At 48.5% G+C, this 15,361-nt stretch overlaps 1 protein-coding gene across 1 annotated transcript in view; it reads left to right on the top strand.

Annotated features, from left to right (window-relative positions):
* Positions 1-15,361, top strand: part of LOC115079628 (dedicator of cytokinesis protein 2-like) — a 991,955-nt gene that overhangs the window by 643,351 nt on the left and 333,243 nt on the right.

The following is a 15,361-nucleotide window of genomic DNA, read 5'->3' as shown; positions in this document are numbered from 1 at the left end:
TTGGTGATTTGATTATTAGGAATGTAGACACGTGAGGATCACCTGGTAACATGCCTACCTGATGCAAAGGTGGCGGACCTCACGTGTCACCTAGATAGGATTTTAGATATTGCTGGGGAGGAGCCGGCTCTTGTGGTACATGTGGGCCCCAATGACATAGGAAAATGTGGGAGGGAGGTTCTGGAAGCCAAATTTAGGCTCTTAGGTAGAAAACTGAAACTTAGAACTCCCAGGATAGCATTCTCTGAAATGCTCCCTGTTCCATGCGCAGGTCCACAGAGGCAGGCAGAGCTCCAGAGCCTCAATGTGTGGAGGAGGCGATGGTTCAAGGAAGACAGATTCAGTTTTGTAAGGAACTGGGGAACCTTTTGGGAAAGGGGGAGACTTTTCTAAAGGGATGGGCTCTATCTTAACCAGGGTGGAACCAGACTGCTGGCATTAACCTTTAAAAAGGAAATAGAGCAGCTTTTAAACTAGAAAAAAGGGGAAAGCTGACAATCACTCAGTAGCGCATGGATTGGAGGGAGGTATCTTCAAAGGGTAGTAATGAATCATTAGAATTAGGGTATCCCAATAGTGAGGTTCCAATAATAAGAAAAGTAGTCCAAGTGCCTGTAATTAAAAACTCACCTGAGCTAAAAAATTCCAATTGTTACGAGCGCGACCTCCGGCAGCTGTTACGACGCAAGGGTTTGAAGGCCTTCGGCTATTGTTACGAGCGCGGAGGCGCAGTCGTTTCTAAAGCAGGTGATGTGAGCCCTTGGGCCACGGCATGACTCAGGGAGGAGCCCCAAGACACACCGCGGGAGGTGAGCTGGTGCGAGCACGGGTAATGAGGAACAGGGCAAGGCTGAAGCGAAGACAAGGACGGAGGTCTGACCTTCTACCGGACCTGCACGCCCCAGGATGACCAACAACGCAGTGTTGATCAATGAACAGTCCTCTGACCTTTCCAAGCCCTTTCATTCCTGCCGCTGGGTATGGCAAAAGGTGGCAGGCCGGACAGAGGACAAGGGCAGACAGAGTCCTTAGAACACAGAAGACTTTGGATGAAGACTCAGGGGAGGACACTGTAGACGAGGACTGAAGCGTGGACACTGTAGATGAAGGCAAGGATCAAAGCGCTGGGTCAAGACTGCAAAGCAACACGCCCTACACAGTTCACCTGCGGAACTGGTTGCGGACCACGCTGGGCTCGAAGCAGACTCCAGGAGGGATAGTGGAAGCTGATATCGGAACATGACGAAGATACTGAAGAGGCCTGCAACGGGGCATGCCCTAAACAGTCCACCCGTGGGACTGGTCGCAGACCACACTGGTGCGGATCAGGTTCAAACAGAGTCTTGATATGGACGGATGCGAATTGCAATAGGCTCTGAAGACTGGGACAAAATTCAAGCACAGGATTCAATAATTCTCAAGGATTAAAAACTTAGGACTGAAGCAGAAGTCTTCCAGAGGGTTGCACTGTGGAGATGAGGATAGCCTTTGTACTGTGAGGCGCCCTACACAGCCCACCCGTGGGACTGGTCACGGACCACGACAACGGCATGCCAGGAAAGTGGACATCAGGTAACCAAAACATGGAGGCAGAGGCGAAGGCAAAGGCATCAGGAAGGACATCGTACATCAGGAGGTACGAACGAAGAACATCAGGAACATGAAGACATCTGAAGACACAGACAAAGGACATCAGGAACCTGAAGATATCTGAAGGCACGGACAAAGGGCATCAGGAACAAGAAGACAACTGGAGACCTGGACGAAGGACATCAGGAACATGAAGTTGACTAAAGACCTAGACGAAGAACATCAGGAACATGAAGACGAAGCCGTCAAAGCAGGAGAAGACCATGGAGGACCTGGACCGGTCAGAAGACACAGACAACTGTGGAACCCGATCCGAAGGCCAGGAGTGACTGAAGAAGAGGCCCTCTTATAGGGCTGAAGCAGGAAACAGTCATCAGGTGGAGCCCGGGGCATATCCTGCTGCGGGCCCTTTAAATACAGTGAAGAGGTGTGCGCCGGTGCCTAGGAGGTCGCCCTGAAGAGAAGCAGGACCCTGCACAGTGGCGTCCCTGCCGCGCAGAAGCAAACGAGGAGCAGGCAGGCTTCAGGGTGGCCTCCCGGTCGCAGGGTGATGTCAGAGCGGCAGCGGGCTTTCCCCTGCCACTCAAGGAGGACAGACTCGCAGCTCCCTGCCATGAGAGGAGGGTTTAGGCGCGGTGGTCCGGACCGCGATGGTGCGGCCTCTGGGCCGCATGGTTGATCGGCAGCTGCAGCTAGGCCGCAAGGAGCAGGGGATTCGGCGGTGGCCTCCCAGCTGCGTGAGGTGTCCCGGCAGGGGCAGCAAACCATGAAAAGAGTCAGCAGCGTCGGAGTTAGTGAGTAGATGGAGAGGCTTACTCGCGGAAAGTAGCTCTGCAGACAGGAATCGTAACAGTACCCCCTCCTTAAATACCCCCTCCTCAAGCCTCTAATCAACAGCTTAGAAGAGACAAGGTATCAGTCCATACTGACAGGGGAAGATCAAGGGTCCAAGGACAGACGCTGGAAGATTCTTGGTGAGGAATTGTAGTGATGGTAATACTGTAGCTGAAGACATGGTGCAGAATGTCGAAGATCCAGACAAGAAGTAAACAAGACACTCAAGACACGAAACAGACAGGGCACCGGACTGCAGGATAGCAGACTTGCATCTCAGGTTCAGTAGATCAAGGTGGAACAGTTCAAGGGCAAGACGTCTAGGATGAACAGAAGGCATAGACGAGTATAAGAACATAAGAAATTGCCATGCTGGGTCAAACCAAGGGTCCATCAAGCCCAGCATCCTGTTTCCAACAGAGGCCAAACCAGGCCACAAGAACCTGGCAATTACCCAAACACCTAGAAGATCCCATGCTACTGATGCAATTAATAGCAGTGGATATTCCCTAAGTAAACTTGATCAATAGCCATTAATGGACTTCTCTTCCAAGAACTTATCCAAACCTTTTTTGAACCCAGCTACACTAACTGCACTAACCACATCCTCTGGCAACAAATTCCAGAGCTTTATTGTGCGTTGAGTGAAAAAGAATTTTCTCCGATTAGTCTTAAATGTGCTACTTGCTAACTTCATGGAAATCCCCCTAGTCCTTCTATTATTCGAAAGTGAAAATAACCGAGTCACATCTACTCGTTCAAGACCTCTCATGATCTTAAAGACCTCTATTATATCCCCCCTCAGCCGTCTCTTCTCCAAGCTGAAAAGCCCTAACCTCTTCAGCCTTTCCTCATAGGGGAGCTGTTCCATCCCCTTTATCATTTTGGTTGCCCTTCTCTGTACCTTCTCCATTGCAACTATATCTTTTTTGAGATACGGCAACCAGAATTGTACACAGTATTCAAGGTGTGATCTCGCCATGGAGCGATACAGAGGCATTATAACATTTTCCGTTTTATTAACCATTCCCTTCCTAATAATTCCTAACATTCTATTTGCTTTTTTGACTGCTGCAGCACACTGAGCCGACGATTTCAATGTATTATCTACTATGACGCCTAGATCTCTTTCTTGGGTGGTAGCTCCTAATATGGAACCTAACATCGTGTAACTACAGCAAGGGTTATTTTTCCCTATATGCAACACTTTGCACTTGTCCACATTAAATTTCATCTGCCATTTGGATGCCCAATCTTCCAGTCTTGCAAGGTCCTCCTGTAATGTATCACAGTCCGATTGTGATTTAACTACTCTGAATAATTTTATATCATCCACAAATTTGATAACGTCACTCGTCGTATTCCTTTCCAGATCATTTATATATATATATTGAAAAGCACCAGTCCAAGTACAGATCACTGAGGCACTCCACTGTTTACCCTTTTCCACTAAGAAAATTGACCATTTAGTCCTACTCTCTGTTTCCTGTCTTTTAACCAGTTTGTAATCCACGAAAGGACATCACCTCCTATCCCATGACTTTTTAGTTTTCGTAGAAGCCTCTCATGAGGGACTTTGTCAAACACCTTCTGAAAATCCAAATACACTACATCTACCGGTTCACCTTTATCCACATGTTTATTAACCCCTTCAAAAAAATGAAGCAGATTTGTTAGGCAAGACTTCCTTTGGGTAAATCCGTGTTGACTGTGTTCCATTAAATCATGTCTTTCTATATGCTCTACAATTTTGATCTTGAGGATAGTTTCCACTATTTTTCCCGGCACTGAAGTTAGGCTCACTGGTCTATAGTTACCCGGATCGCCCCTGGAGCCAATTCTAGGTTCACAGTGGTAGCGTGGAAAAGACGAATCAGACTTCAAGCTGGATTCTATAGCTGTAACAATGGAACTCAGGAGAGTAAGTGGACAACTTACTACTGCCAGCTGCTATGGATAGCTGTGGTGTCAGGAGGACTCAAATGGAAGTCTGATGCACATAGTTCAGATGATGGAGTTGATCCTGAAGGCAACTTTGGTCTAAAGAAGAAGGTAAATTCAATACTGAGGGAAGGCCCTCAGCGGAGGTCGTAGCCAGGAAGCTCACAGGATCTTCATCATTGGAAGCCCGAGATCCTCCCGGAGGAGCCCTTGAGAATCCAAGCCGATTGGACTTAGAAGCGGGCACCTGGGGACGAGTAGACGATGAGAATTCCAAAGGACGTGAGTTGAGCAGGGAGTCAGAACCAGGAGATCCATGTAGTCTTCACCATTGGAAGCCCGAGATCCCCCCGGGAGGAGCCCTTGAGGACCCGAGCCGCTTGGACTTAGGTGGGGTCTGCGGCAGTCCGAAGCTGAGCAGGCAGTGGAAACTAAAGAAGCACAGGATAGTATGGCTATAAGAGAGAAGTCCTTACGGTTTGGTACAAGGATGTTACATGTTGGGAAATCCATGAATGCTTCAGGCACGCAGAATGTGGTGAAGTCACTCTCAGACTTGAAGGTTAGTAGGTGTCGCTATAGTACTTTTACATGGAACTGTTAGTTGAAGGATAATTGCACCGATGACTGTGAAGATGAAGTTCCCTTAGGACAGGGTCAAGGAGCCACTATGATGGCTGGAGCTTCAAGAGATAAGCTCGAAGACAGCGGAGAATTTCATGGATATGCAGTGAATCTCCACAGATGGAGAGTCGAATGCAGGCAATGGTGGACGTCTTGGCAGCGGCAGCAAGCCGCGAGAACAGTCAGCAGTGTCGGAGTTGGTGAGTAGGTGGAGAGGCCTGCTCGCAGAGAGTAGCTCCATGGGCAGGAATCGTAACACCAATTTATCCCTATCAATTAAAAAGCAGAATGAAAAAGCAAAACACTTTGAAATGTTTGTATGCTAATGCAAGAAGTCTAAGAAGTAAGATGGGAAAATTAGAATATATAGCAGTGAATGATGACATAGACTTAATTGGTATCTCAGAGACATGGTGGAAGGAGGATAACCAATAGGACAATGCTATATCGTGGTACAAATTATATCACAATGACAGAGAGGAGTATCTAGGAGGCAGGGTGGCGCTTTATGTCTGGGATGGCATAGAGTCCAACAGGATAACGATTCTGCATGAGACTAAATGCACAATTGAATCTTTATGGGTAGAAATTCCTTGTGTGTTGGGGAAGAATATAGTGATAGGAACATACTACCTTTCACCTGGCCAAGATGGTGAGATTTACAGTGAAATGCTAAGAGAAATTAGGGAAGCTAACCAAATTGGTAGTGCAGTAATAATTGGAGATTTTAATTACCCCAATATTGACTGGGTAAATGCAACATCGGGACATGCTAGAGATATAAAGTTTCTGAATGGAATAAATGACAGTTTTATGGAGCAATTGGTTCAGGAACCAATGAGAGAGCGGGAGCAATTTTAGATCTAATTCTCAGTGGAGCACAGGATTTGGTAAGAGAGGTAATGGTGGTGGGGGCCGTTTGGCAATAGTGATCATAATATGATCAAATTTGAATTAATGACTGTAAGGGGGACAGTAAGCAAATCCATGGCTCTAGTACTAATGTTTTCAAAAGGGAAACTTTGATAAAATGAGAAAAATAGAAAAAACTGAAAGGAGCTGCTACAAAGGTAAAAAGTGTGCAAGAGGCATGGACATTGTTAAAAAATACCATCCTAGAAGCACAGTTCAGATGTATTTCACAAATTAAGAACGATGGAAGAAAGGCAAAACCATTACCAGCATGGTTATGGTTATGGTTATGAGGTGAAAGAGGCTATTTTAGCAAAAGATCTTCATTCGAAAATTGAAAGAAGGATCCAACAGAAGAAAATAGGATAAATCATAAGCGTTGGCAAGTTAAATGTAAGACATTGATAAGACAGGTAAGAGAGAATTTGAAAATAAGTTGGCTGTAGAGGCAAAAACTCATAGTAAAAACTTTTAAAAATATTTCTGAGCAGAAAGCCTGCGAGGGAGTCAGTTGGATCGTTAGATGGTTGAGGGATTAAAGGGACACTTAGAGAAGATAAGGCCATCGTGGAAAGATTAAACGATTTCTTTGCTTCGGTGTTTACTGAAGAGGATGTTGGGGAGATACCAGTTCAGGAGAAGGTTTTCATGGGTAATGATTCAGATGGACTGAACTAAATCACGGTGGGCCTGATTGACAAACTGAAGAGTAGTAAATCACCTGGACTGGATGGAATACACCCCAGGGTTCTGAAGGAACAAAAAAATGAAATTTCAGACCTATTAGTACAAATTTGTAACCTATCATTAAAATCATCCATTGTACCTGAAGACTGGAGGGTGGCTAATAGAGATGTGAATCGTGTCCTCGATCGTCTTAATGATCGATTTCGGCTGTGAGGGGGAGGGAATCGTATTGTTGCCGTTTGGGTGTGTAAAGTATCGTGAAAATCGTTAAAATCGTGAGCCGGCACACTAAAACCCCCTAAAACCCACCCCCGACCCTTTAAATTAAATCCCCCACCCTCCCGAACCCCCCCCCCAAATGCCTTAAATTACCTGGGGGTCCAGCGGCACACTAAAACACGGCACACTAAAACCCCCTAAAACCCACCCCCCCCAAATGCCTTAAATTACCTGGGGGTCCGTAGCCTTAAATTACCTCCGTAGCGGCGGTCCGTAGCTAAATCGGGGGAAGGGGGAGAGCAGGAAAAGCGGCACACTAAATCGTGTAGTCTTCAGCCGGCGCCATTTTGCAAAATGGCCGCCGCAAAATGGCGGCGGCCATAGACCAAAACGATTCGACGCAGGAGGTCGTTCCGGACCCCCGCTGGACTTTTGGCAAGTCTTGTGGGGGTCAGGAGGCCCCCCAAGCTGGCCAAAAGTTCCTGGGGGTCCAGCGGGGGTCCGGGAGCGATTTCCTGCCGCAAATTGTTTTCCGTACGGAAAATGGCACCGGCAGGAGATCGACTGCAGGAGGTCGTTCAGCGGGGGTCCGGAACCCTCGCTGAACGACCTCCTGCAGTCGATCTCCTGCCGGCGCCATTTTCCGTACGGAAAACGATTCGCGGCAGGAAATCGCTCCCGGACCCCCGCTGGACCCCCAGGAACTTTTGGCCAGCTTGGGGGGGCCTCCTGACCCCCACAAGACTTGCCAAAAGTCCAGCGGGGGTCCGGAACGACCTCCTGCGTCGAATCGTTTTGGTCTATGGCCGCCGCCATTTTGCGGCAGCCATTTTGCAAAATGGCGCCGGCTGAAGACTACACGATTTAGTGTGCCGCTTTTCCTGCTCTCCCCCTTCCCCCGATTTATCTACGGACCGCCGCTACGGAGGTAATTTAAGGCTACGGACCCCCAGGTAATTTAAGGCATTTGGGGGGGGGTTCGGGAGGGTGGGGGATTTAATTTAAAGGGTCGGGGTGGGTTTTAGGGGGTTTTAGTGTGCCATGTTTTAGTGTGCCGTGTTTTAGTGTGCCGCTGGACCCCCAGGTAATTTAAGGCATTTGGGGGGGGTTCGGGAGGGTGGGGGATTTAATTTAAAGGGTCGGGGGTGGGTTTTAGGGTGTTTTAGTGTGCCGGTTTTCCTGCCCTCCCCCTTCCCCCGATTTACGATTTTTTGACGATAAATCGGGGGAATTGGTATTGTATCGTGGCCCTAACGATTTTTGACGATTTAAAATATATCGGACGATATTTTAAATCGTCAGAAAACGATTCTCATCCCTAGTGGCTAATGTAACCCCAATATTTAAAAAGGGGCTTCAGGAAACTACAGACTGGTTAGCCTGACTTCAGTGCCAGGGAAAAGAGTGGAAAGTGTTCTAAACATCAAAATCACAGAACATATAGAAAGACATGGTTTAATGGAACAAAGTCAGCATGGCTTTACCCAGGGCAAGTCTTGCCTCACAAATCTGCTTCACTTTTTTGAAGGGGTTAATAAACTTTTAGATAAGGATGAACCAGTAGATGTAGTGTATTTGGATTTTCAGAAGGTGTTTGACAAAGTTCCTCATGAAAGGCTTCTGGAAAAGTAAAAAGTCATGGGATAGGTGGCGATGTCCTTTCATGGATTACAAAATGGTTAAAAGACAGGAAACAGAGAGTAGGATTAAATGGACAATTTTCTCAGTGGAGGGGGGTGATCTGTACTGGGACCTGTGCTTTTCAATATAATTATAAATAATCTGGAAAGGAATATGACAAGTGAGGTAATCAAATTTGCAGATGATACAAAATTATTCAGAGTAGTTAAATCACAAGCGGATTGTGATAAATCGCAGGAGGACCTTGTGAGAGTGGAAAATTGGGCATCCAAATGGCAGATGAAATTTAATGTGGGTAAGTGCAAGGTGATGCATATTGTGGTGAGTTGAGCCAGAGCTGAGTCTCTGTGCTATAAAACTGTGGGGTGTTTTCCTCAATGTGACGCCTATTTCAGCCCAGAACAAAACGAATCGGGGAGGAAGGCGCATTAGCCACCCCCCCCCCCCCCACAAAACAATTAACATCAACTGATGCGACCCTGCATCCCGCAGGGTACGCAAAGGAGGACTGAAGCAAAGTCACGGGTGGTATGCGTGACTAGCTGCAAGAATGCTGGAGCTCATGAGCCTTGAGCAGGAGAAGTGGGAAAGGGGAGGAAAATCGCCCACTGCTTAGATCAGAGACCACCTGCATGATGGACCAGGGAAGAGGGGATGGGGAGGGGGGTTGGGATGCCGTAACCCAGGCAGGGGGGCTTTGGGGTTGCTCCCAGTTGCCCACATGGGACCCCAAGGCTCATGACTAGTAACTGGGGCGGGAGCGCCTCACTCTTCCCGTGCACGCGCTCCCGAAGGTGGGTGTGCGCCATTGCCCCGAAGGAAACTCCTATGCGGCCTACAGCTGGATTGTTAGGGAAGGCTGAGGTCCAGGGGTGAATGTGCACAGTCCATCATTGCACGCCCACTGCCAGACGAACTCCTGGACTTTGTCTGCTGCCACAGCATGCTCAAATTCCATCATTAGCCTGGTCCGCACAACACCGCAGAAGATGGGCCAGCAGGTTGTCTGGGTACCGCCGTCCATTGCCGCTATTCTGGAATGGTGAATGACCTGTTTAGCGGTGGCCAGGAGAAAATTGATGAGGCGGTCTCTCGCTTTCAGCCTGGGGTTCTTGGCGGTGATGTGACCAAGGACCAAGAGGTGGGGACTAAAATGAACCCAGAACCTGAGGAGGAGGGCTTTGAGGTCTGCGAGGAAGGTCGAAAGCCGTGGACACCGGAGAAAAATGTGCTCCAGTGTATCCTCTTCCCCGCAGAACTTGCACCCTCCTCCCGAGCCCCGGATACACTCCAGCAGGCCCCCAGTAGCGATAGCCCCATGGGCGATGCGCCAACTGATATCCCCGGTGGGTTTGGGGATCAATTCGGAGTAGAATTGTTCCCACTGAGGCTTCTGTGCACCACTCAGCACCCTCCGCCATGTTTTTTCAGATAAAGTACGGAGATAGATGTTGGCAACTGGCACAAGACACCGTGGATCCGGTAGTAGTCCGCAGAGTGAGGTAACCCCGAGGTTCAAACAACTCTGAAATTAATGGTAAAGGATATTGATCCTTGATGGTAATTTCATTCAGACCTCTATAGTCAATGCAAGGGCGAAGGGATCCATCCTTCTTGCTGACAAAAAATAATCCGGCCCCTGCCAGCGACTTAGATGGTCTAATGAATCCTTTCTGTAGATTTTTTTGAATGTAGGCCGACATGACCTCGGTCTCTGATAATGTGAGTGGATAAACTCTCCCTCTGGGTGGCTCTGTGTCCAGCTTCAGGTTAATGGCACAGTCAAATGATCTGTGTGGTGGAAGCACATCAGCTGCTTGTTTAGAAAATACATCTTGGAATGACACCTACTGCGGCGGTAGATCAGGGAGAGCAATAGTAGTGGTTAAGCATGCCAATGAGGTTACCTTTTTCAAGCAACTATTATGGCAGGTCGGGCCCCATTGTGATAATTCCATTGAAGACCAGTTGAACTGGGGAGAGAGATCTTGCAACCATGGGATGCCCAGCACTATGGGATGGATAGCTTCTCGACGATCAGAAACATGATGGTCTTGGTATGCAGGGATCCAGTGCCTAGGCAAATGGGTTGTGTGGTGAACGAGGCGTCTCCTGGCAATGGCTCACCATGTATGGATGAGGGAAGCAGCGGTTCTGTAGGAATTCATAGATGTTCTACCAATAATTTCAGAATAAAATTCCCACCTGCACCGGAATCGACTAGTGCTTGTGTGGCGAAATTGAGAGGCCCAGAGATGATAGAGACCAGGAGAGTCAGTGGTGCAGATGGTGTTGTCAGAACTAGGAACAGTCCTCCGGCGGATCCTAGGTCTGCAGGTTTCCCGGACACAGGGCCGGTGCAAGGGGATTCGGCACCCTCAGCACCTTCAGCCTTGCGCCGCCCCCCCCCCCCCCCCCCGCCATCGTGCTGCCACCAGCCTGCCCCCGGTCGCAGCCCCGACTCTAGGGGCAGGGACCACATGCTGCCACTCCCCCACCCTCCCAAACTCCCTCTCCACCCCCCAAAAAACCTCACAAAACACCTGGTCCAGCGGTGAGCCCGGGAGCGATCTGCCGCTCCCGGGTTGTCGGCTGCCACTAATCAAAATGGTAGGGGCTGAAGGCTATCGGTGCCATTGGTTGACCCCTGTCACATGGTAGGGGCTAAAGGCCACTGGGAGGGTGGCACAATGGGGGGGGGGGGGGAAGCAGGGTGAGGTGGGGGCTGGGCAGAATTTTGAAGGGGCACTTTTTGCCCTTTCAAAATTCTGCCGCCTGAAGTGGCCGCGAATGGCGGCGGCGCCCCCTAAGTCTCGGCGCCCTAAGCACAGGCCTAGCTTGCCTAGTGGTTCCTCCGACCCTGCCCAGACAGATGGGACATGTTTGAACTGCATGGCTCTTCTTCCCGAAAGTGCCTCTCTTTGGCAGTTAAGTGGCTATGGCTTAATTGCATGGGTTTGTCTTCTTTTTCAGGATTGGGTAAAGCCTGGACCGGAGCTGAAGGCAAGGAGCGAGGGCAATTACCTCCGGAGGAGTGTCTCTTGGGAGGTTTTACCTCAACAATCGCTCTTGAATATGGCAGTCAATCCTTCCAGCAAGGTCAATAAGAGAACTTAGAGTGTCAGGCAACTCACGTGCTGCAAGTTCATCTTTCATACGGGAGTTGAGGCCTTCTAAGAAGATAGCTCGTAAACAATCTGAATCCCATAGGAGTTCTGAAGACAGGGTTTTAAATTCGATTACGTAGTCCGGGAGTGCTTAGTCCCTTGTTGGAGATGCAGGAGTGCTAAACCAGCTACAGACTGGCATGTGGTGTCATCAAAAACGGATTTGAAGAGAGTCAGAAAGCCAGGCAAGTCATTCAGGATTGGATCATTGTGTTCCCATAATGGTGAAGTCCAAGACAGGGCTTTTCTATCCAACAAGGACAAGATATACGTCGTCTTGGTATTCGCAGTAGGGAAGTACAGCGGTTGTAAGGAGAAGTGCATACAGCACTGATTTAGAAAGCCCCTACACAACAGGGAGTCTCCTGAGAAACAAGTAGGAGCAGGCAAAGGAACTGTAGTACGCCCGGTAACCACGGGGGGTGATGAACTCAAATCAGGAGTAGAAGAAGCATTCAGTCTGGTATTCAGCTGATTAAAGGCGGTAGTCAATGACTCCAAAGTTCTCTGTTACTCAGAAATCTATTGGGCCAGGCCAGGAATGGCCTGTAAGGCTAAGAGCTGAGCCGGGTTTATGGAGTGAGCAATCTGTTATGTTTGAACTTGGTTTGTGGGCCCTTGGGTCGTGGAGAGAGTTGACTCCACCCACAGGGTGGAGCCCTTTGGGGACTCTCCACGACAGGCAGGGTCTCAGCAGTGATGGACACAGGAGTCAGAGAATACTTATTATACAGCAAAGAGAAAACTCGAGGAGCGGGTTTGTAAACTCAGACCTGGATTAGGAAGACCTGGGATGGATTCTCCGGTAGTGGTCCGCAGATCGGGGTAACCCAGGGAATACTTGCTTCTTGGTAGGCTTTGTGCGAGGTAGCTCCGGTAGTGGTCCGCAGCACGGGGTAGGCCGGAGATAGATGTTGGCAACTGGCACAAGACAGCATGGATCCGGTAGTGGGCCACAAAGCGAAGTAACCCGAGGATCCACACAGCAAGATGGAAGCAGTAATTAAGAGCAGGTCTTGTACTCACTCCATGATGTTGAAGTAGAGAATTTGTTGTAGCAGCAGCGGAGACAAGAGCAGGAATAGTGAAGGGTCATCCGCGGCAGCGGCGAGAGAACTCACTTAGCTGGAGAAGGTGAGACAGGCAGATAAGGCTCTCCGAGGAGCGGATAGCCCTGAGTGCAGCAAGGCCCCCGAGGAGTGGTACCTGAGTCACTCAGTCTGGAACAAAGGAACAGTGAGGCAAGGCATCTCAGAGGAAGGAATTGAGCAAGATGGAATCCTTGCTAACTCGTAGGTAGAAAAGTCCAGTAGGCTTAAATACACGTAGGCAGTGACGTCATGTGGGAGGGATGCCCCCGAGGTTCCCGCCATGACATGCACAAGAAGGAGGCAGGTGCGCGCGCGCATGCCTTAGGTCACATCAGATTCAAGATGGTGACTGGGATCGCCCACGCCATCCCAGGAATGCCAGGGAGGTCGGCGTGCAGAGGCAGAGGTGGCCATCTTAGCCAGAATCGGAGCTACTGGGCAAATTGAGGTGAGCAGCAAAGGTCGCAGCCATCTGCGACCGGGCGCAACACCCAGCATGGCAATTTCTTTTGTTCTTATCTTCTTAAATATCCAGGACAACCAAACGTGTATACAGTATGGGGTAGATTTTAATAGGCGCGTGCAGTACCCGATGCGCACACATGGACATGCCGATTTTATAATATGCGCGCGCATGTTATAAAATCGATGGGCCCACGCGTGCAAGGGGGGGGGGTACAGTTTCGCAAATGTTGTGCAGCAATGCATCCTGTCCTTCCCCAGTTCCCTCCCAGTCCGCTCTAATTAAGGAGCAGACTGGGAGGGAACTTCCCTACCAATTACCTTAAACTCCCTTCCCCTCTCCTCCCCACCCTCTAAACCCTTTCTCCTACCTGTCCATTTTTTTACTTTGTTGTTTACTGCTCCAACGGAGCAGTATTTATTTATTTATTTATCAGGTTTTATATACCTTCATTAATAAATATTCCATCATAATGATTTACAAAGTGTTCAACATCAATAAAATAATCATAAAAGAGGAAAGATTCAATAAATACATAATAATAGATATATTATAATTACAACATTAATTGATTACCCTTTCCCAGTACAGCGGCAAATGGCTGCTGTACTGGCTGCCTCCAGCCCCGCCCCGGACTGCCCCTTTAACTGGGCCTGGCACTTCGGCACATAATGGGGATTACGCGCGTGGCCGGGCTCCTTTGAAGATGCGCGTGGTGCGTGCAAGGCCTGGCCACACGCGTAACCTCCATTTTTTGCATGCGTGGGGGTTTTAAAATTTGGCCGTATATGAACACCAAACCCCCTCCAACATAGTATGGATGATGAAGGAGAGATTCATGTTTGGAGGAGAGGGTATCTACATGTCCAGGAGTTCAAACCTACAGCTTCAGATAGAAACCTTGTGTACTTTCTTCCACCACTCTTTATGAAAAAATATTTACTTCGGTTACTCCTGAATCTAACTTCTGTAAACATCATATTATGGTATCTTGTACTATGGTATCTTGCCTCTTGTGAATCATTTATCCTTTTGAGGTATTTGAATGTCTACATTATATCATACTCTCCTTTCCTCTAGTGCAGGGATAGCGACCTCCAGTCCTCAAGTGCCACAAACAAGCCAGGTTTTCAGAATATCTACAATAAATATGCATGAGAAATTTGCATGCACTGCCTCCATTGTATGCAAATCTATCTCATGCATATTCATTGTGGATATGCTGAAAACTTGGCCTGTTTTTTTTTTAATTCAAATACAAATATATTTGATAAAGAAACATAAGCCAAAAATACAATATCCTCAATATGTATCACCATATACTAGGGGGCATTTAGAAAATGATCATAGGGCAACCATGCATTAAGAAAACAAGACAAAATACTGATTGGTGCCTAAGCAAAACTACCTTCTCTAAATAGACCAACCATTAGGAGGAAGAGGGAGGCATATTAAGTTGGGCATCGATGACATTTCTTAACAGTTTGGGGTAAAAAAAACTATAACTCACTGAATTCAATGTAACAAAACATTTACATAGATGCCTGATAATACAGGAAGCCCCCAAAAAAATGACATCAGGTCGCATAGATAGAAACTTCCTCCTTCTTTCCAGTGTAAATTTAGCAGGCTGCCAATGTGTAATCCCCTGGCACAGAGACAAATGGCCGCTGTACCGGCCGCCTCCAGCTCCGCCCCGACACGCCACCTGGACCACCCCTCCCCGCCCCCCAGGCCACCTTTTTGCCGAGGCCCGGCTCTTGTGCGTGTAACGGGGGTTATGTGCACAGCTGGGTCTCTTTCTAAAATGTACGTAGTGCGTGCAAGGCCCAGCCGTGCGTGTAACCCCTGTATTTTACACGTGTGGGGGAATAAACATTCAGTATTAAGCATCTTCCAAATCATTTAAAACATTAATGGTGTTACTTACTAGAGATGTGATTCGGCCGAACCTTTCAGTTCGGCCTTCATTATTGGCCCGCAGTGGGATTTTATTTCGGCTGCCTCCTAACCAATACCCGAAACCCGCCCCAACCCTTCCAATTTAATTAATTGCAACCTCCCACCCTCCCGACCCCTCAAAACTTACCGAAATTCCCTGGTGGTCCAGCGGGGGTCCCTGGAGTGATCTACCGCTCTCGGGCCGTCGGCTGCCAGTAATAAAAATGGCGCCAATGGCCCATTGCCCTTAC

This window comes from Rhinatrema bivittatum, chromosome 18 (assembly GCF_901001135.1).
Source record: "Rhinatrema bivittatum chromosome 18, aRhiBiv1.1, whole genome shotgun sequence".
Lineage (NCBI taxonomy): Eukaryota > Metazoa > Chordata > Amphibia > Gymnophiona > Rhinatrematidae > Rhinatrema > Rhinatrema bivittatum.
Note: the sequence above shows the minus strand (reverse complement) of the source record. Positions and strands in the feature narration are given on the sequence as shown.